Here is a 14,904-nt window from a genome sequence, read left to right on the forward strand (position 1 = left end):
GAGGGAACAAATGTAAATGGAGGATAAAATTAAAGAGGGGATATTAAATGTTGCTGAGTTGCATTATGGGGTATTATATGGGTCCTTAAGGGGTTGTCCACCACTAGGAGGCATTATACTATGTTGGGGCCAATAAGGTTGACATTATACTGTGTATGGGCATGGTTTAGGAAAAAGGGGAGGGGCTGTTCCTTTTTCCGTACTCCAAAAATTGGGAGGTATATTAATAGCTTCTCTTGCCTGCATGTTGAATTGCACTCTGCCTCCTGCCCATTCCCCTGCATTACACGACCAGATCAAACACACTACAGATACAGGCACTTCCTGGCAGCAAACAGGAACTCTAGTTTACTCTACAAACTACAGACAAGAGAAGGTCTTTATCTTAGGGTAGGGGAACATAGCAGAGCTGTTATGTGCCGTTGCATAAAAATTTATACCAGAAAAAGTTTGAAAACTCAGAACTACAAATAGTAATAACATATAATCAATATGAGATTTGTAGGGGTCCAACACCCTGCATCCCCATAGTTCTCAGCAAATGATAAAAGAAATTCCAGAATAAAAATTCTGGTAGTAATAATAAGGACCTGTCAGATTAGTGGGGGCCAAAAACTCAGCACCCCTAAAGACCAGCAATTCTATCCTGCTAATGAACAGAGTATGAAACTGGAAGCCTAGAGCTCCATTCTTAGTGTAGTGGCTGAGTTGTGTTGCTGTAGCTCATTCTGTAATATAGTAGATAGTGTGCTTTAACCTGTTCTGACCACTACACTGAGAATGGAGCTCTTGGCTTCCTGTTTCATTCTCTGTTCATTAGCAGGATATAAATGCTGATCTTTAGGGGTGCTGCGTTTTTGGCCCACACTAATCTCATATTGATGACCTTTCCTTAGGACAGGTCTTTATTATTACTACCAGAAATTTCAAACGTATTCTGGAATTTTTGTATCATTTGCTGAGAACTATGGGGATGCAGGGTGTTGGACCCATAACAATCTTTCATTGGGGGTCATGCCTCATCATAAACCCATAAGACAAACCCAGGTTGATTTGTACTGTTCTGTTCTGGTCTTGGTTTTCAACCTATATTGCATAATATATCAGTGTTAGGTGTGGTGCATAATGGTGGATTTGGGCCAAGAATGTGTGTATAAGCATATTTTCTAAAGCTAGAAGTCAGCCCGGGGGGTGTGACAATCTGATGAGTATGGATAGAGACTATAAGTCTTTCAAAGCATAGAACACAGAACCCAGGACTGACGTCCACAAGACTTCTAAAGACAACCAGGTCAGAATGTTTTAGCATTGTTGAACTTTAATTTATTGTTATATATTACATGATTTTTATTACATTTTTAGCTTATAACATTGACTAAAAGAGGGCAAGCAAGTTATAGACAATGCTGCTTTGTTTATTTTGTATCCCATGAGGGTTCACAAAGTTTGGATTGTTTTGAGACAGGTACATAGGGCTTCCCTGTGCTCATGGATATTTATCCAACTTGAATTGAATGCTCTACACATGTAAAGAAAAAGGTGTTTACTAGAAAGGTGAGTATTGTTTATTTGCTAATAATTTTATCAGTAATAATTGTAAATGAGTAACCATAGTAAAAATGAAGTAAAAAGTTTTAACTGCATAAAGTTGTGTGTACAAAACAATTTAATGAAACTGCAGGTCTTAGACCACACATTTCAAAAATTTTAATGCAAGTCTCAGGATAGAATATCCAGGCAGACACATGGCTCCCAAGATGAGGGCTTCTTTGTCGGGGAGGGCGAAAAGCGGACTGCTGTTAACCTCTTGCCACCAATGTTTTTTTTTTCTTTTTTTGTGTTTCCATTTTTCACTTCCCATCCTCAAAAATCTATTACTTTCTTCAGTGTGCAAAGCTGTATGAGACTTGTTTTCTGCATAAAAAATGAATTCCTAATGTAAGTTTTTAATATTCCAAGCTGTGTACTGTGAAAGCGGGAAAAAAAATCCTAAAATTGACTAAAAAACGCTTTTGCACCTTTCTTGTGGGCTTTATTTTTACAGCTTTCACTGTGCTCTCCAAATGTCACCTTCCCTTTATTCTTTTAGTATACTCCCCTACGGCTTCTTTTCCTTGACCTCGCGGCTCTGTCTTCTCCTCGCAGCTCCGTCTTCTCCCTCCAGCCGGGGGTTGCACACTATGACGTGTCTGTGTAGCGCCACGTGATGTCAAAGTATCTGCATGCATAGAAATGTAAAGTGTGGCATCTCCTGTGGACATTTCATTAAAGGGGGCATCTCATGTGGACATTTCATTAAAAGGGGCATCTTCTGTGGAGATTGCATTATGGGGGCATCTGATGTGGATGTTTCTATAAAGGGGCATCTGCTGTGGACATCTTTGTAAAAGGGGCATTTCATGTGGACATTTCATTAAAAAGGGCATCTGCTGTGGACATTACATTAAAGGGGGCATCTTATGTGGACATTTGTTTAAAGGGGGCATCTCATGTGGACATTTGTTTAAAGGGGGCATCTCATGTGGACATTTGTTTAAAGGGGGCATCTCATGTGGACATTGCTGTAAAAGGGGCATCTCATGTGGACATTTAATTAAGAGGGACATCTGCTGTGGACATTACATTAAAGGAGGCATCTCATGAGGACATTTCTTTGAAGGGGGTATCTCATGCAGACATTTCTTTAAAGGGGGCATCTCATGTGGACATTACATTAAAAGGGGCATCTCATGTGGACATTTCTTTAAAGGGGGCATCTACTGTGGACATCTTTGTAAAAGGGGCATTTCATGTGGACATTTCATTAAAAAGGGCATCTGCTGTGGAGATTACATTAAAGGGGGCATCTCATGTGGACATTTCTAAAGGGGGCATCTCATGTGGACATTACAATAAAGGCGGCATCTCGTGTGGACATTTCTATAAAGGGGAATCTGCTGTGGACATTTAATTAAAGGGGGGCTCTGCTGTGGACATTTAATTAGTAGTGGCTGCATTTCATACCATACGGCTTATACTCCGGTCAATAACTTCCATTTTTTTTTTTTTGTGGTAAAATTAGGAGCCTTGGGTTATACGCAAGTTTTTTATAGTATGAGGGGGAGTTCAGCTGCAGAGCGCACAATGGCCAGGGCAACCAGGAGCAGCAGTCAAAAACTCTGTCTGGAAGATTATCGGGTCTGGATGGTAGCTGGAGTGGATGGTTTCATGCAGTTAGGGAATGTGATTGGCAGTGGCGTACTGTCCGCGGTCGCAGCGGTCGCCATTGAGACCGGGCCCATCGGACGGGGGGGCTCGGGCCGGGTCTATCACTATTGCCTCTATCTGTCATGGCCCGCCCCCCCCCCCGTGAATTCACTGGCCTGACAGGCTATAATTTAATGATTCCGGGGAGGGCTTGTGCCGGCCGTGGAATTCAACTTAGGTCCGTGACAGAGCAGGAAGTGAGGCGTGCTAACACTTCCTGCTCTGTCACACTGAAGCAGCGCACGGGACGGTAAGCGTCCTAGCGCTGGCAGCGTAATGACGTCATTACGCTGGCAGCGCTGGGCGCCTTACTACGTGCTGGGAACAGAAGCCGTGAGGAAGACAGACGATGAGGGCCAGAAAAAGGAAGATCGCGGGAGTGAAGAAATGTGAGTATTAGAGATTATTTATTTATTTTTTTATAAATTGTGGGGGGGGGGGGGGATATTACTATATCTCTGTGTGTGGGGGGCCATTACTATATCTCTGTGTGTGGGGGCCCATTACTATATCTCTATGTGTGGGGGGCATTACCATATCTCTGTGGTGGGGGGCATTACCATATCTCTGTGGTGGGGGGCCATTACTATATCTCTGTGGTGGGGGGCCATTACTATATCTCTGGGTGTGTGGGCTCATTACTATATCTCTGTGTGTGGGGGCCCATTACTATATCTCTATGTGTGGGGGGCATTACCATATCTCTGTGGTGGGGGGCCATTACTATATCTCTGTGTGGGGGCCCATTACTATATCTCTATGTGTGGGGGGCATTACCATATCTCTGTGTGTGGGGGGCCATTACTATATCTCTATGTGTGGAGGGCATTACCATATCTCTGTGTGTGGGGGGCCATTACTATATCTCTATGTGTGGAGGGCATTACCATATCTCTGTGTGTAGGGGGCCATTACTATATCTCTATGTGTGGAGGGCATTACCATATCTCTGTGTGTTGGGGGCCATTACTATATCTCTGTGGGTGTGGGGGGGAATTACCATATCTCTGGGGGAAGGGGGGGTGCATTACCACATCTGTGTGTGTGGGGGGGGCATTACGATATATGTGTGTGAAGGGGGTCATTAATATATATATGTGTTCATGGGGAATATTACTATATATATATGTGTGGGGGGGGGGACAATATATATATATATATATATTATATGTGTGTGTGTGTGAAGGGGGTACTTTAACTCCAGGTTGTCTGACTGATCCTACCATATACTGCCATACTACAGTATATGCAGATTTTCTATATCATCTATTACAATGTGCAAATCAAACATTGTAATAGAAGGGTTAAAATCAGACAGCCTCCGATCTTTGTATAAATGTAATTAGGACATCATTTTTATTCCTGTGATATTATACTGTCAGTGACTGGGGTGTATTTAGAGGCAGCCCTTTAGTGCAGTCATTTTTTGGCGCTGTATAGTAATGTGCAGTTTTTCGCAGCTGGTATATATTTATGTATATGTGATATATTCATTACTGCAATATTATTAGTATTGTACAGCTATATGGATATATATATATATATATATAATATATTTATGTGCAACTGAATTTCAGTGTTTCATATGGCGTAGCGTAAATATAGCGTGTGTAGAGTATATATGGGGCAGTGTTAATATGTGTTTATGTGTGTTATTCATATATAGTGTATGTGTGCTTATGTCTGTAGAGTGTATATATGAAATATGTGTATTTTGAAGTATAATGTGCGGGATAGGGCAGGCAGGGAGTGTTTAGGTATCTGGGGGTCCTGATTCTAAGTCCGCACCGGGCCCGCTGGGGTCTTGTTACGCCACTGGTGATTGGGTTTCCTAAATAGATGGGTTATGAAAGCACGATTGAAGTTCATTATTAAATCCTTTTATGAAAAGTGCAAGATTAAAGTGGTATTCCGGGAATATGAACCTGATATAAAAAACCCATTATGATATAGATAAATTAATGTAACAAATCTCAATGACATTAGTCACAAAATGGAGCTTAAATAGTTTGATTTTATGATTCAAAACATTCTATGGCCTCTCTAAAGTATGAGGCGTTATCACCACGATGGCCAAAACTGGAAAATACAAGTCCCATGATCCTTTAGTTCTCATAAACTCCTCCTACCTCTTATGCTCTGCTCCCAGTGATGATGTAACAGACTTTCTTGCTCAGTTACCATAGGAATGATGTGTAACTGCCATCCTTGCACTTCACCACAACACTGTCCATTCTGGATGCACTGCAACCAACCAACTACAGCCAAGCGTAGTGATGATCACATGACCTGCCCAGCAGCCATCTTCTGTCCTGTGTCTTCTCCGCGTGGAGGAAATCAACCATTAAAGGGCCAGTAGAATTTTAATTCTTCCTTACAGTGTATTCCAATAGCAATTTTCTGCTTAGGGGAGCAACATTTTAAATAACAACTAATTACACATTATATTTTTAATTACTCACTTGTATATGAATTATGCTGATTCCTGGAATACCTCTTTAAGGATATAGAGTATACAGAAGATATAGAGGATACAAAGGATATAGAATGTATAGAGTATATAGAGTAAATAGAGTAGTACTTAAAACCTAAAATCTCGGCACATGTTTTTTGGACGCTAGGGGGGGGCCCTAGTCGTGTGAAAAGACCCAGGCCCATGGGACACTTAATCCACCACTGATGGACAATAACATTTTCATACTTTGGTGTACAGAGTGGTGCAAGGTGTCATTGCGAGGGGGTGGGGGGCATGGCCTGACACCGATTTGAAAGGAAGCATGGCGTGGAGCTCCTGCCACCCATCCTGAATAATCCTGTGTCCAGTGGTTAAATTTTGTTTTATATTAAAGGGCACAGGACCCAGAGAGAAAAAACCTGAGAAGGTAGTGCAGAAACCGCCGGCCGACAACAAATACTGCGCGGCAAGAGCTGAAGGCGGTAAGAGACCGGGATGAGAAGCCTGTGTATAATACGGGGGAGGAGAGTGCACCTTATAATTCCTGCACACCCTACTGACAGGCCGATATGGACCTCAGCGGAGACGTGCCATCGCAGGCTTGGAGCCGCGCCATCTTCTGTTCAGCACCTGATGGCGGCCGGTATTTTGTCTAATAGCCTGAAGCAGTGTAGATGCTCCACGCAGTAGGGAAGGATGGAGTTAATGCACTGCGGTTTATGTGACTTGAGAGGAGGAAAAAGGCTTGAAGAAACCCCTGTTTAAGTCAAGCAAGATATTAGGAAATATGTACTCACCCCTCCGAAGGAGTTCAACGAAAGTGCATTGTCCGTCGATAATGCACTCTGCCGCAATTCACTATGATCGTGCGTTTGATATCCTGCACTGCATGTGTCGCTCCCCCGCTCAGGTCCGCCGGAATTCACCTTCTTCTTCCTGGTGTATGTAAGTGCATTGTCTTGCGACACATTTTTAAAGTTAAATCCCGCGGTCAGTCCAAATCAGTTGGATCGTCTGACGGCCCGCCCCCCGATTTCTGTTGCATGAAAGCCAGTGTGGCTGCGCCAAAATCCGATCATGCATGACACAATCCCCTTCTAAATACCTGTCCCAGCCGTGCAATCCCCGAAAATGTCAGGAAGTCCGAAGGAAATGCCACCTGTGGACCCTTAGTAAATAAGCTCCACTGTGTATTCCCTAGTGGAACATCTATGGCTTTAAGTCTCCACACACCAATAAGGTGGCCTTAATTGGCAATCTCTCCATAAGAAGAATACCTACTGTCTAACCCTGTGTTTCACATTCTCAGCCACTGACCCTCTGGCAGCAAGACATAAAACCTAAGCTCAGTGGAAAATTGTTCATTTAATTTGCATATTCACACTGTGCCGGCCTCTGCTTAGTGAGTTTAGTAATCTGACTGCTTGTGTTAAGGAGACTGCAAGCCAATGTCTTTGGGAAATCATTATGACCTGCTCAGGGGCCCTTAAGAAAGACAGGAAAGACAGCAATGTAAATACTCTAGCTTAACAGAGTGGCACACTGGGGTATGGCAATGCTAACCATGAATACACATATTGAGAGTCTAACAGAGGACATTAACCTGATTCGACAGGATATGAAGAAAACTAACGACCGAGTGCAAGCAGTAGAAGATAGAGTATGTGAGGTGGAAGACCAGTTGGCTCCAGTACATAAAGAATTGAAGTGGCTAAGCCACAGTGGGGCACATTTACTTACCCATCCGGAGGAGTTAATCGAAAGTGTATTGTTCGATGAGAATGCACTCTGCCGTGATTCACTAAGATCGTGCGTTTGTCGCTTCTGACGGAGTTTACCTTCTTCTTCTTGGTGCATGTAAGTGCATTGTCTTGCGACACAATTTGAATGTTAAATCTCGCGCTCGGTCCAAATCAGTCAGATTGTCTGACGGCCTGCCCCCTGATTTCTGTCGCATGAAAGCTGTTGCAGCTGCACCAAAATGTGATTGTGTGTGACACAGTCCCCTTCTTAATACCTGTCAAATCTGGGCAATCCCCAAAAATATTGGAAAATCCAACTAAAGTGCAGCTGCAGACCCTTAGTAAATAAGTCACAATGGGGCAGATTTACTTACCCGGCCCATTCGCAATCCAGCGGCGCGTTCTCTGAACAGGATTCGGGTCCGGACGGGATTTATGATGGTAGTTCCTCCGCCGTCCACCAGGTGGCGCTGCTGCGCTGAAATGCATCTGATTGCGCCGGAATACACCGAGCCGGACCAGGTGAAGGTAAGCGCGTCCCAAGCGACACATTTTCGGTTATTAAATGCAACGGTTTTTCCGAATACACCGGGTTTTTGTTCGGCCACGGCCCCCGATTTCCGTCGCGTGCATGCCAGCGCCGATGCGCCACAATCCGATCGCGTGCGCCAAAATCCCGGGGCAATTCAGGTACAATCGGCGCAAATCGGAAATATTCGGGTAACACGTCGGGAAAACGCAAATCGGGCCCTTAGTAAATGACCCCCAATGTGTCCCTACTTATATCCGAGTCTGATGACCTGTAAAATAGACTGCGCAGAAACAATATGAGAGTGTTGGGGATGCCAGAAAAGGCAGAGGGGCAAGACCCTGTGGTGTTTATGGAAAACTGGTTGAAGAAAAAAATGGATCAGGACACTCTTACTCCTCTTTTTGCCATGGAAAAGGGCACACAGGGTCCCATCAAGACCACTTCCACTGGGAGCAAGACCGAGACCAATGCTAATTAAGCTACTCCACTATCGGGATCGAGAACCGATTCTAAGAAAGGTCACCCGGATTTAACCATTGATTGTAAAACAGTGGCCATATATCCAGACTTTTTCATGCAAGTGCAAAAGAGGCGGGCAAGATTTATGGCGATATTCCATGCTCCATCCTGCAGAATTAAGGCTAGTGACTTAAGGGTAGTGGGAAATACCCACATTTTGGACACATCGGAAGGCACAGTGAACTGGCTGGATGAGAATAAAAGGAGACTATGGGAAGGCAACATAGAAGAACAGTGAATAAATCTACATACTGGTGTTATGTTACTTGACAAATTGTTTAACCCTGTTAAACTGTTATTATAGTTTTTGCATTCAGCTGGAACAAATATCACAACTCTTGACCTCTGGTGCTGGGCAGCTTGCAGCATATATAGGCAGGAACTCTGGTATTGCAAACGTTAGATATTATTGTAGCAAAGAGAAGTGTTTTCTATAATAGGTTAAAGACTTGTTTATACTCACATAAGGTATTGGAAGGATAACTCTGCTCCTATCTCCTGTCCTTGGGAGAATGTCTTTTATGTGTACGGTTAAGGGGATTGTTTTTTGGGAAAGGGTAGTAGGTGGGGTGAGCCAGCTCCTAGAAAGAGTCCCGATAGAGGAGCCCAAGGGTATTGAGGTATACAAAATATGGTGGTATGGCTAATAAATATAATGTGATATTCTGGAACACTAGAGGACTGGGGGACGCCAGTAAAAGGTTAGCAGTCTTTTCCACTTTGCAACAAAACAAACGGCTATTCTGTGTCTAAATGAAACACACTTAACCATAGAGTCCACACAGGTCTTGCAAAAGGGGTGGGTAGCTCATAGTTTTCATTCTCCATTTTCCATGCATGCTAGGGGTGTAAGTATATTGGTACCTAGGACGAAACCATTTGAATGCCACTCCTCGCTCAATGATGTAGATGGCGGGTTCATTTGTCTACATTTCTCAATATATAGAACCCCTCAGATTCTGGTGGCCATATATATGCCTCCCCCATTTAACTGTGAAGTGATAAAAAGAATAATGACTTGCCACAGCTACATGTATTGCCCAGAGGTGATTTTAATATGTCTTGCTTCCCAGTGCAAATAGATTCAATACATGGCGGCAAGTTGGATTGGATGAGCTGACTGTGTTAACCAGGCTATTGGAAGTGGGCTGGTATGATTTTTTGAGGTGTTGTTATCCAGAAGCTAGGCAATGCTCATGTTACTCTAGATCCCATGGAACACTATCGAGAACTGATATGGCAATAGTATCTCCATATATGCATACATACATTCAGGAGGTGAAAAATCTATCCCAAAGCATATCAGACCACTCTCCGGTTCTGGTTGAACTGGCCATTGCAACACTAATTATTAGACCAGTAGGATCTTGGAGGTTGAACCCTTTTTGGCTACAGTTAGTGCATAAAGGGAAATCAGTTCAGAACTAAAATTGAGGAATTTCTCCAGACAAATGAAGCTGAGGTTACAGCAGGAACTATATAGGATTCCCTTAAATTCATAAGAGGAATATACAAAGCAAGTATTAATACACATAAATCTAAATGTATTGTGTTAATCACACAATTGCAACAAAGGGTATTGGAGATGCAGCAGGACTTTACTAACTCCATGTCATCTGCCAAAAAAGCTAGTTGGAAAGAAGCCCAGCAGTTATTTAAAGAACACACAGTACAAGTAGCAGAAAGCAAGAGACTATTCTTGCAGCAGAAATACTTTGTACAGGGAGAGGCAGTGGAACACCTACTGGCAAGTATAATTAAAACACAAGAGGGTTCAAATCATGTAAAGGAAATTTACACTTGCCTCAAGTGATAACCTGGTGAAATCAGACGAAGATATCCTGAATGTCTTCTACGATTTTATTGTGACTTCTACTCCAGTAAACTAGTCATGGAGGAAGGAGATATTTTAAAATATCTTGATAATATAGATCTTCCCACACTTAGTCAGGAACAGAGGACCCACCTAGATGCCCCACTGTTGGTAGAAGAACTTGTAGAGGCCTTAAAGTCTCCTCCAAATCAAAAAGCGCCAGGTATGGATGGCCTTCCAGGGGAATTCTTTAAAAAACATGGTGAAGTGCTACTACCTCATTTATTACAGGTGCTACAATGCTCTGATGAAGAGGGACGGAGACAACCACCATCTGTGAAGCAATGATAATTTACTGCCAAAACCTGGCAAAGACCATAAGTATTCAGACTCTTATCGGCCGATATTGCTACTCCTGGTAGACGTTAAAATTTTGGCCCAGGCTCAAGCCAATCGCTTGGCTGGTGTGATTACCTCCCTAATTCACTTACACCAGTCAGGATTCATGCCAGATAGATCCATTGCTTTGAATGTCCAGAGAATATATTTAAACATCAGTCAGATGTGGCAACAAATAAAAAGAGTTCTGTCCTTTCATCCAATGCTGCCAAAGCTTTTGTCACGGGTGCCCCCACAATCCTTGTCTTGGATCACGGGCACACCCATGTCCCTCTCTTTCGCATGGTCCCCAGTGCCCCGTCCCTAGACCCGGACTCACCTCTCTGCACTCCTGATCCGGCTCCGCCCCTGACTAGGCAGCGCACGCGCTGGCTCTTCCTCTCCAGCGCTGTACTCTCCTGCTGTCATCCCAGGCTCGGACTGTTCCTGCACTACTACCTTGGCTGCCACCGCGGGCATAGTACCAATTACCACGGTGGTCCATAGGGTCCACAGACTCTTCCCAAAGAGACTCCTTCCAGTGACAGAAAGGGGAACAAGGCAAGGGTGCCCACTGCCCCCATACTTATTTGCTATAGAGCCTTTGGATGCTGTTATTAGGGCATCTTCTGAGATTAAAGGTTTCCCAGGGAAGGGGGGAGGAGAGTATGTGTCTCTGTATGCGGATGACATGCTGATATATATGGAAGATACAAATATGTCCTCTCCTAAAGTTATGTCCCTCATGCAAGAGTTTGGCACTTACTCTGGGTTTGCAATCAAATGGGACAAGTCAGTCTTAATGCCACTGACATTTGATCATAATATCTCTGTCCCAGCAGGGATGCCACTACAAGTAGTTAATAATTTCAGATACATAGGGATAGAAGTAACTTCAGACCCGAGGGACTATATAAAAAACAACCTAGAACCATTGCTATCCAAATTTACAGCTAAAATAAAAATCTGGTGCAAACTTCCGTTGTCCCCAATCGGAAGGGGTAACCTTATTAAAATTGTATTGATGCCCCAGCTACTGTACATCATACAAAGAAATACATTCATAGAATCTGTGAGATGTGCAGAAGACTAGTTTGTCCCCTTTACAAAGGGGAAATTGACAAAGGCTTTGCAATACCAAACCCATGGCTCTATTTCTTAGCGGCACAGTTACAACATTTCAGAAGATGGGGGGGGGAGAGTTAGAAGGGGGCCAGCAAGCTCAGCAAGCTGCTTGATAAGCCTGTGCACAAAACATACAACACCAGTGCATTCCCTAGAGGGGGGATTTGGTGGAGGGGAAGTAGGCAGTAAACCAACAATGTCCCTTATGTCTAAAGTATGGTCGAAAGCCAAAGAAATCATAGGAATCCCCAAATATCCCTCCAACACTCCAATTTGGCGTAATCCAGCCTTGCCAAAAATATTTCGCTTGGAAAGTTTTACTCCTTGGGAAATGAAAGCAGTAAAGATGCTGAAGCACACATGTTGGGAAGGTAGATGTAAAACATTTGATCAAATACAAGCAGAATTTCAGTTGGCGCATGCGTGGTTCTATCAATATTTACAGGTCCGCCATGTATTTGACTCGCAGACTACGGTGGAACCAATAGAGGTGGGCTCTATTGGGGCATTGAACAGGATATTGAGAGCAAATTCTACTAAAGGTCTAATCTCTTATTCCTATACCTTATTGCATGACGATTCCATGAAAGATATTCCATTGAAATGTCATGCAAAATGGGACAAAGATGTGGGTCCCATCGAGCAGGAACAGTGGACCGACTTTTTTTTTTTACACAGAGTGCATAAATCTCCTCAACTACTGTTTTGTATAGGAGTCATGCAAAATGGGACAAAGATGTGGGTCCCATCGAGCAGGAACAGTGGACTGAAGCTTTAGAGCTGTGACATTTCTCTCTCCTAGCGAAGCTCGTGGGATGTCCGACTTTTTTTTTCACACAGTGTGTATAAATCTCCTCAACTACTGTTTTGTATAGGAGTTAGGCGCCTAACTCAGATTGCCCTTAATGTGGGGTTGAAGAAGTGGGCATACTTCACAAGATGTGGGAATGCAGAGAATTGGAATCTCTATGGAAATCCATCTTAGCGTTAATACGCAAAGTCTATTGTTATTGAAGAGAGCCCACTAGCGTGTCTATTAAGAGTGTTGAAGATAGACAGAACCTAACAATATTGCAATTCAGCTATATTTATACCAAGCCAAAAAGGTCATAGCTGCCCATTGGATAAGGCCTTGGTCTCCAGACAAGAAAGAATATGTAGATCGTATGAATCCAATTATACAATTAGAGTATATATAGTACATATATAGTACATATGTGAAAAGGAATTGTATTCCAAAATGTAAAAAAAATATGGCGAAAGTGGTTTGATACGCCTGGTTTGCGATCGGCAGCCCTTGTACGGATACGGGCAAGTTTAGAATACCAGTAATCATTGGTAAAATGATAAGATACATCATAAGAATGGAAGTAATGAATCCATCCACAATAGTAAGTTAGGGTCCAAATGGTCCTGAAGAGGAGCTGGCTCTCAGGGGAGGGGGGATGTGAAACTATATTTGTGCTTAATACTGATTTAAAAAAATGTGCATATACAAAATTTGCAATATATACAAATATTTTAATGCTCCTGTTGATGTAATGCATAACATCACTGCCTGCGGAAGTTTATGCACATCTCTCTTTCTTTGTTGTAATTGTTGGGGTTGATAAAGGGGGGGGGGCATTCAATAAAAACATTTGATAAAAAAAAAAAAAAGGTGTCATTGCGAGATGAGCTAAAGTTTTCATTGCTACTATAAAGAAACTCATAAAAGTGTTAACTGAATTATTAGGTGTATGGTCCCCCACTATATTGTCCCTGGTAAATATTCAATGGTCATCCACCAAAATACCCTCCAATTTCATGAGGAGGCCAAGTGTATCCCGAGTATACAATGGTGTCACAAGGTGTCTCAAGACCTGATCTAAATAAACATTCTGGATGATATCTCCCATGCCAGAGACTATAGGTCTCCCATATAGGGGATTAATCCCTCTGTGAATTTTAGAACAATTTTAACATAAACAGATATTTATTTTTACTGATAAGGGAATGTGCTTAGGCTTCTAACCGTGTGGTCTTAAGTTCACCTAGGAACTGTTTAGCAGGGCTTGAAGTTAAAGTTGTGTACCCTTCATTACCAATAATGAAGTCTTCACACATTTTCTGATACTACTACTAATAATAATTCATTTTTTATATAGGGCACACAGATTATGCAGTGCTGCACAAAACATACCAAATTGGTCCCTGTCCCCATGGGGCTCACAATCTAAACAGCCTAACAGTATGCTTTGGAGTGTGAAAGGAAACTAAAGCACCCAGAGAAAACCCACGCAAACGCAGAGAGAACATACAAACTTTTTGCAGATGTTGACTCGAGTGGGATTGAAACCCGGGACCCCAGTGCTGCAAGGTAGAAGTGCTACCCACTCAGCCACCATGCCGCCCCCTAATGTAATTTTCCAGGCTTTGGTTTTCCCACCACAAAACAATTTATTCCTTATAAGTCTTTGTTGGTTCCGTAAAGGCTGAGTTAATAAATGGAGTATATCTTTTTAATGTAAACTCTTTTTTTAAGAACACCTCTTTTGCTTCACACAACCACTGTTGGATGTCCAGACCCATTAAAAATCTTTGTGGTGAGCTGAAATCTGCCATTAGGAAAAAAAATCATGCAAACATTCATGATCTTGAACATGATTGCGAGGGAAAAGACTGAAAAAAGCCCAGCTGAGAAAAAAAAATCCAATGGTACATTGGTACATTTAAATTTATTTCTAAAGATATTGTACCGTGGGTATTGTGATAATATATGCCTTCATGACTAAGAACGCTTGGAGCGTTTGAAACTATTTTTATTGTTCTGTAAATATGGATAACTAAATAAAGACATTCTTGAGTATACACTACTAACTGGGACTATTCTGTGCTCTGTTGGAGCAGAAACAAGCTCCTACCTACGCCTTACTGCCATACTGAAGGCAGGACCCATGCTCCAAGCACAGTTTGTGTGGGTGAGCTGACGTGTGTCTACTTTAAATTGGGCACCGATTAGCTGTAAACCAACACAAAGGGCCAAAAGCAGTTGGCTCCATATACATGAATGTGGTAAAAGCCTCTACTGCAGTCACAGCTACCATTAAAAGTG

General features: G+C 42.7%; 1 protein-coding gene across 2 annotated transcripts in view; it reads left to right on the plus strand.

The window, feature by feature from the left end:
- Positions 1-1,180: 1,180 nt before the first annotated feature.
- The window catches only part of LOC140074662 (putative methyltransferase DDB_G0268948), a 62,463-nt gene continuing 48,739 nt past the window's right edge, over positions 1,181-14,904 (plus strand). The window contains exon 1 of one of the 2 annotated variants that reach the window (XM_072119722.1): positions 1,181-1,291. The gene's annotated coding sequence lies outside the window, so the exon portion shown is untranslated. The remainder of the gene's footprint in view (positions 1,292-14,904) is intronic. The other variant, XM_072119721.1, reaches the window with a different exon arrangement.

The sequence above is a fragment of the Engystomops pustulosus genome, chromosome 8 (assembly GCF_040894005.1).
Source record: "Engystomops pustulosus chromosome 8, aEngPut4.maternal, whole genome shotgun sequence".
NCBI lineage: Eukaryota > Metazoa > Chordata > Amphibia > Anura > Leptodactylidae > Engystomops > Engystomops pustulosus.